Raw genomic sequence first — 8,196 nt, forward strand, 5'->3', positions numbered from 1 at the left:
ACGGTTTTCAGGATGAGCAGCTAGAAAGATGGAGTGGGTGCGCGGTGAGGTGGGGTAGACGAAGAGTCGGTGCTGCTGGTGCCTGGGGAAACCAAGGCAGCAGGTAAGGGCGTGTGGGGAAAGGTCTGTTGCCAGCCAGGACCGTAGGCCCCAATGGATGCCATTTCGAGTTTGATTAACAGCCTGTATTTATGCTTGGGGAAAAAGCCAGGATGGAACCATCATTTAAGAACATTTCTTGAAACCCCTTTTGGTAAAATTTGGCATTCGCCCCAGGGAGTTTATGACAGGTATTTATCACAGCCCGTGAGAGACAGGATCTTCAAAGTTATGGCTGGATTTAATCACAGGACAGTCTGGGATCTCCGAGGTGGGGAAGGGCTCTATTTCTTTGGCCAAATGGTCACAGTGTAGACCCAGGGTGGGGTCAGTGGGAGCTGTTCTCTAGGACCCAGCGAGCAGGGCGGTGTCTGTACCAGAAACCGGCTCCCCGGGGCCCGCTCTCAGAGATCCCACCCTGGTTCCTGGACTCTTCCCCCTCCTTGCTGGGTGGCGCCGTCCTGGGGCTTGTGTCTGGGCTGTGGGCCAAGCCCCGGTCAGGGAGGGTTCTTTCCAGCTGTCCAGGAGAATCAGCTATCACTTTAGTGCTTGGTCTCTGATTTCACGGTCAAATGCTTCACTACATTATCCGCCCTAGCATGTCCGGGTTCCATCCTCGCCTGTGGCTCTGCTGGGCCTTACTTGTAGGAAGAGTCTGCGTGTCATCTCTGCATGTCATCGAGGGATCAGAGCCCCACCTGTGTCGGCAGGGAGATGACATGGCAGAAAATGGCCGGTGTCAAGGGGAAAATGGGCCCCCAACTACACAGGCCAGGTGCCTCCGGAAATCACTGAGTCACTTCTGATATGACCAGCCCCAGGAAGGTTCTCCCGATGCTGCTGCCTGTTCTCCTCTCGTGGGTCGTTTGGCCGATTTATTCCAACAGACCCTATGCATTTAGCAGCCAAGACAGGTATTTGTCGTTTTCCTATAAAACATGCACACGGTGACTGAGATGATTGTGACAGTGGAGAGTTCACCCACAGTCTCAAACTTTAGCATTATTTATGACGCTCAGAGGGCTGGAGCCTGCGGAATCTCCTTAATCCGGACAGAATCTGGAGCGCCGTCTCGCGGGCTGGCCGCGTGTCCCCCGTGGCTGTTAGTAAGAGCTCCTCCAGGCGCCCTGTTGGCCCAGGGAAAATCCATCTGGAGCGTTTGCATCTCGGGTGGCTGTTAAAAATGGCTGCGTTTCTTTATTGATGTAACAGGTTCCTGCCAGGTACCTGGGGACAAATAAAAGTGGCTGAAGGCAGAGATAAGCAGAGAAGCACTGGTGCGTGGAATTGCCGGCCATCATTGGTGTCCAGCGACCTGTCACTTAGGAGACTCTCGAGAGGGCAAAGTTGACTGATGTCAGATGGGGCGACACAGCCCTTGGGAAGGTCAGAGCCCAGTGATTAGGGGCGTGTCTCTACTCCAGGCTCGGGGGCTGTGCTTGGGGACAGCCCTGACTCCTGGCCTTTCCTGCCCCTCCCTGAGCTCTGGCTGGCACCCAGCCTGCTGCCGCTCCTGTCATGTGCCTGCCTCTCAGCTTGTGCATTTCACACTTACTCATATATTGCTAAAGACCCCTCCTCCTGCAGAAGGCTTCCTTCCACCCTGTCCCCTGGCTGCGCTGTCCCAGCACGTGGCTTCTGCCCTGTGGATGTTGCCACAGCTCTCCCAGTTCATCAGGGCCCCTTTGTCTCTTGCGGCTGAGGCCTGGGTCTGCCTTGCCTGCCCTGTGGTCCCAGCACTGTGTGGCTGGTGCACAGTAGGCATGGGACAGTGTCAGCCAAGGACAGGATGTACGAGCCCCAGGTGCCTCGTGAGAGCCCGATGGTCTGAGTTATGACTCTGTCCAACACCTTCCCCTTTTGGGGGGCACAGGTGGGCATGCTTGTGCCTAGTTCTGGCCTGTCCCTGTGGAGTGGCTGCTTTAGAAGGCCTGTGTGCCCTACAGGGAGAGTAGGGAGGGTACGCCCCGTGGGCATGCAGCCTCAGCCTCGGCAGAACCAGAGCCTTGGACTGTGCATCCTGTCCTGAGGCATCAGGAGATGCAGAAGAAGGCCCCCGCCTATCTCTAGGTGAGGTACTCAGAGCCTGCAAGGAACCGTCCCCCACCCATCCCCAGTCTCCCTGCTTCCCCTTCCCTTCTTCTCACCCTCCCTCCCTCTTCCCTCTTCCCTCACTTCTCTACCAGTTCTCCTTCTCCCTCCTTTTCCCCGTCCAGTCCCCTCTCCTCCCACCTCCCTTCTCCCTCTCTTCTTCACACTCCTCTTTTTCCTGCTCTCACTTCTATCCAGAAGTGGGGCCCTGAAACCCAGGTGGGGACAGAGAAGTCAGATCCTGCGATGCCACCTGCAGGCCTTGCTCCGCTCCCCCAGGGCCACTCACTTTCTCATCCTCATGGCTGCCTTCTCCCTCCGCACGCCCCACCTTCCCCAGCGTTTTCCTGGGCTCTGGGAAGGCAGAGGACCTGTGAGAGCTGGAGGAGCATGAGCCCTTTGTGGGGTGGGGCCATCACCACCCTGGGGACACTGCCATGTGTGGTTTGGGATGTGCTGCGTGGATGGCCCAGGGGCAGCCCTCTGCCTGCCGCCCTGGGGATTTTGACCCCCAGCATGCTGCTGTGAGTGAGAACCAAGAGGCGCCAAATGGGAGTGTCATCACTTAGCACTTGGCCTACAGCATCGGAAGGGAGGGTGCCATCCCATTTCCAGGTGAGATGATGGAGGCCAGAGAGCCAGCTGCGGGATCCAGGGACCCTAGCATCGGGACAAGCACTGCTGGGACTAGACGAGGGATGTCCTCTTTGGGGGCCATTGTTCCCCAGCCAGACCTGGGCTTCTGGGCTTTGACTTTGTTCTAGGCTGTGGCCAGTGGGAGGGCTTGTTGCTCCCCCCCCATTTGTCCCTTCAGAGGGACCTGGGCAGCTTGAAGTGATGAGTGGGGCAGTGGCACCCTGGGGAGTTGCTCACTCCCAGGCCTCAGTTTGGCCTCCAGGTTCTGCTTCCCATCTTAATTGCATTTATTATTCATGAACTGCTAAACTGGCTTCTGGGGCCTCAGTTTTCCAGCCCCCCAGGCTGTTGCAGCTGAGCCTCCTCTGAAGGGCTCCCCTGGGGCGCCCTGTGGTTTTGAGTTGGGATCTGAGGCTGGCCCAGCCCAGGGCCTTCCAGTTTGGGAATGAAAACAAAGGATTCTCTGCTGTGTGGCTTTCCCTCGGGGCCCCCTGGCCCGGATGGCTGGTCCTTTCCTCTTCAGGAAGTGGCCACTCCAGCTACCTCCCTGGGCCTCCCAAGTGCTGGAGGCTCATACCCCTCCTGTTCTGCAGGCACCAGGCACCTTTGATCTTCACGTCCCCTGGGCTGGCTGGCTGGGTGTGGGGGTACCATCCCTGGGACTCTGCTGTCTACCCGGCTTCCTTCTCTCCAGACACCCGTGACTGTGGTGTGTGTGTGACACCCTTGTTGCTCTGTCCCAGCCCTGTCCTCTCAAAGCCTGAGGAGGGCTTCCTGTGGCTCCACCGTCTTGCTCCTGGCCTGTCTCTGAACCCTAGGGACCACTCAGGGCACTTTTCCTGACACTTGTGGACTACCCCTGCTGGCCCTGACCCTCCCAGCTAAGTGGGATGTGTTTCTGCTTCCCAAAGCCCCTGGTCTGCAAGGAAGTTTCCATTTCTGTGGAATGTCTGCCTACCTGTAGGAAGCACCCTGGTGTTCCCACCCCTGGTGTTCTCATGCCATCATTGCCTGGGCCAGACATGCCTTTAGGGGAAGTCTGTCTCTGCTTGCTCACCAGATACAGCAGGTGAGGCAGGTGCCCAGCGGCCCTGGATCTTATGGGTCTACTCGTGGTTAGAGTCCCAGGCCCAGAGATCTGAAAACACACTGGGTACATATGCATTTGTGCCCAAAACCCCGAGAGGAGAATGGAGGAGAAGTGATTGCTGTATGGCCATCCCTCCTGAGGGGTAAATTCCTCACATTCCCTCTCTTTGTCTGTCTGTTTCTCTCTCTCTCTCTCTCAAGTGAGCCCATGCACCCTATGGCAAAAATCTAACCAAAAAATCCCAAAGGCACATGCTGTGTTACCCCATTTATATAAAGTTCCCCCAAAGGCAAAACTGAGATGACAGAGGAGCAGAGAGGCAGGGAGAGGAGGCAACACAGGCACCACCAGGGAGCTTGACCTTCGGGTGCATCTGTGAGATTTCATCTATGTCGGTACCCAGTATGTGTTTGCTTTACTAGATGAACATTGTATTTCAATAAATAGGTTTGCAAAATAATAATAATAATAATTATGAAGTAGAGCTCCCACAGCGTGAGCCCAGGCAGAAAGGCTGCTGCATGGTCCTTCTAACTTCCAGATTTACAGAAGCTACCAGCTGACCCGGTAAAGCGACCACATGTGTGTTTTCAGAATTACTCTGTTGGCCTATGACAGAAAGAAGATGAAAAGTTAAATGCGATTTAGGGAAGTACCGCCTGGGCTGTCTGTTAAAGGCCGGGACCTGAATATCGAGTGTATTAGAAGCAATTACAAAAGAGACATCGCTTCTTAATGTTTCTCATTTGACAAGAAGGTTTTTAAATATGGGGCATTAGTTAATAAAAAGTCCCCAGAAGCCCATTGTAATATATTACCTAATTCCTACCCATTCATAGCCACTGAAATAGGTAAAAAGGGGATGTAAAATTAATATATAGTTATTATTAAAATTGCCTTATAAATTAGTTATGTCGCCTGGAGGTACAAAGTGGGCATCGTTATTCTCCGAGCATCTCAAGGGCTTTGGTGTGCCCTGAGTGTTTGTGGGCAGGAATACCCCCTGGCGGGGGAGGGCCCTGGCTTTGTGGCTTAAGGATAAAACACCTGCTCACACTCAAAGAGGCGAGAACTAGCAACTAGAAATTTTATAAAGAAACTTCTTCTTTAGTTATTGAGGTTTCAGGAAACCTGCTGTTTTGAGGCTTCACCAAGCATAGTTGGTGCCTGAGGCGAGAAAGGCCCAGGAAAGATAGTCCCGGTCAATGGTCACATAGGTTGAAATTGGTTAGGGGTGACATGCAGGCATTTGTGTTGTTCCTGGGGACCTGGAGACCACTGGCTTGAGCCGGGTCTGGTGGGTAGGAGGAAGTCCCTTCAAGTGTTGTTGTCCGAGGAAACCCAGCTGCAGGTAGAGGGGAGGGGCGGGGGCAAAGAGCAGGGGCTTCCTAGTTGCTCCAGGCCAACCACGACTGCAGCTGGTACAGCAGAAGGGGCCAGGGTGCCTCTGGAAGATGTGTGTGGGTGACTTGAGTGCGGTCCTGGCCGCCATTTCCAGGCAGCAGATGCTGGGAGTCCAGGACCCCCAAACTTCTCCCTTGGTCCTACAGCTATACATTCAAGTGGGGGGATTTGGATGCTGTGAATGGAAATTTATTCAGGTTGGAGCTGTTTGCTGAATCTGAGTTTTTCGTCTGGGAGAATCTGGTGAATGTAACGTTTGATATGTTCTAGGTGATTTGCCTTGTCCCCACGGAATCTGTTCCCAGTGGCAGCCTTGTTTCTGCAGAATGGCACAATCCTGCTCCCAAGGGAGGTGAATATCTGGCATGTACTCAGTGGCAGCTTAAATTCAGCCCATCAGAGCTGCAGGCTCCGCCCTGTCCTGTCTCGGGATCCCTCCGTGCAATGCAAGGCTGAGCTGCCGGAGTTCCCTGGGTGCCAGCTCTGTTTAGGTGGCTGGTCCACATGGTGCAGTGTCACCTGAAGAACCAGACAAGGCTCTTCTCGAACCAGGTTCTCACCCCTCCAGCTCACACTGCAGAAGGGATACCTTCTTGTGCAGACAGAGGTGATGGCAGATTCCAGAAGAGAAAGCTAAGTGGGCTTTTGAAGCAGGGCCAAGCGTGGTGGCTGAATTCTCCAAACCGTGTACCAAAAAGCCTTGTCTCCAGAATTTGTTTCTGAACCTGCTGTTGCTGTGGAGGGAGGGGGTGCAGCAGCCCCCTTCCAAGAGTGTGCCTTTACCTGGGAGGGTTTCTGGCCTTAGCCTTTAAGGGGCTCCCATGGCCATGGCCCCTGGGCTGGGGTTTAATCTTCCTATTTTATTTATGAGGCCAAGGAGCAGAAGTGTGGTCCCATCCCTCGAGTTTAAACACAGCCTTCAGAGTCGCTACCGGATGTGCATGGAGACAGAGTCTGGGAGGAGAGAGTCTGTAGCTGCTGCCCCTTCCGGGAAGGATTTGTGCCCACGTGGCATGAGGAAACAGAAAGCAAGAATTTCAGATGCCTTTTCTTGGGCAGACACAGGAGCAGGGATCTCCTCTCTATTTTGTGTTTCTCTCAGAGAAATTTCCTGCACAAGGACCTGGAGCAATGGGGTCAGGACCTCAGCCCCGGCCTCCAGAGAAGACCTAAGGCCTTTAGATTCTGGATGATCTTAGCCCACTGGGGTTTCCAGATCCGGAATCAGGAAGGAATTGAATTCAGGTTGATTATTTTTCAGTTCGTCCACGACAGTGGTGTAGGAAGGAGAGCTGTAATTGCGGTCCCTGAAGCCAGGCTAGAGGTTTTTCAAGGTGCTCCCTGTGTGCTGCAGATGGTGTGTACTTGCGACCCCTTGTGGCAACTTTTTGGAGTTGTTCTGGACTGTAGCTGTGCTTTGGAGCATGGCCATGGCCATTGGGCACAGAGCATGGGTGAGGAGGCCACGTGGGGCCAGCAGGTCCAGGCTGGGCTGAGAGGAGTCAGTCTTTGACAGGTTGCTTTCATTTCTTCCAAAAAGTACTTCTAAAATGAAAATAGCTTTACTGTGATAAAACGATGATACATATGCCAGTGGGAAATTCAGTCAGCACAGAACGTTCCAAACAAGATACGAAAAAAAAAAAAAAATCCTGTGATGCAGAGGTTCAGTCATCCCTGTTGCTTTAGCAGACTGGCTTCTGGATCTCTCCAGGGGCACAGACAGACAGGCTTTGATCTGCTAGGATCTCGCCGGGCAGAGTTAGAAATCTCTTTCCATCAGTGAGCAGGGGCATGCCATGGGGGCTCCACATAATCCGCTTACCTGCTCCTGCACCTGTACCACCCTGTGGTTCCCGACTCTCAGTGTGGACGGCGGTCTTATCTAGCCATCTCTTGAGTGTTCAACTGATCATCTCTTTGGGGTAAATTCCTGCAAGTGGAATCACTGGAGAAAACGTTGATGCACACAGCCAAACTGCCTTCCAGAAAACTTGTTCTCCATCATGGCTGTCCTAGCATTCATGTCTGGCAAGCAGGTATCACGTGCCAATCATGGCTTTTCTCATTGAATATCGTGACGGGGGTGTAACAGGAGGACCAGGCCAGGAGGGCTTTAAGGAACTGGCCCATGACCCCGCAGTGGACAGATAGGACTTGGGGGAGCCAGGTGGCCTCTCTCCAGAAGCCGCACTGTCAGCCACTGTGTCAGGCAACTCTCCACAAGTGCCTGTGTGCCCACTCAGGCCTCAAGGTTAATTGCATTGTTTCTATTATTATTCATCTTTACTAATCCCATGAGGAAAAAAGTAATATCTCATCTCTATTTGCACTTCTTTGATCAGTGGTGAGGTTAAACTTCTCTCTTAGGCACTTCTTGGGCATTCGTCCTTGTGACCTGCTTGTCCTTTGCCTCATTTGCAATGGAGACGTCTATCTGAGCAGAGCTCTTTATAGTAGACCTCTTTGTGTTATTGTCCTTCATGTTGAAATTACTTTTCTTAATTCAATAAACGTATTTTAAATATGAGGGGTTTTCTTTTTTTGGAGAGGTTTTTGCTGTAGGGCGCATGTGCTCGCCAGACAGACAGAGACAGAGAGACAGAAAGCGAGAAATCACCCCCCAGGGGGGATGGCCACGCCACAATCCCTTCTCCAATATGAGGAATTTTCAAAAAGCTCATGGAAAAAATGCATATTATGGGACCACCCATTAGTGTAAAGGCTATGTTGCGGGACTCCCATGTAGTCGACCGCGGTTCGAGTCTCAGACCCAGTGGCTTAAATTCACACCAGGTGCGTGTGCGTGTGTGCCCAAGATCCCTAGAGGAGAATGGAGGAGAAGGGATTGCAGCATGGCCGTCCTCCCTGGGGAG

The 8,196-nt window shown here is 53.2% G+C and overlaps 1 protein-coding gene across 1 annotated transcript in view; it reads left to right on the forward strand.

Moving 5' to 3' along the window:
- Window positions 1-8,196, forward strand: part of PEPD (peptidase D) — a 170,469-nt gene that overhangs the window by 112,406 nt on the left and 49,867 nt on the right. The window lies entirely within an intron of this gene.

Source organism: Tupaia chinensis, unplaced genomic scaffold (genome assembly GCF_000334495.1).
Source record: "Tupaia chinensis unplaced genomic scaffold, TupChi_1.0 Scaffold145396_1, whole genome shotgun sequence".
Taxonomy (NCBI): domain Eukaryota; kingdom Metazoa; phylum Chordata; class Mammalia; order Scandentia; family Tupaiidae; genus Tupaia; species Tupaia belangeri.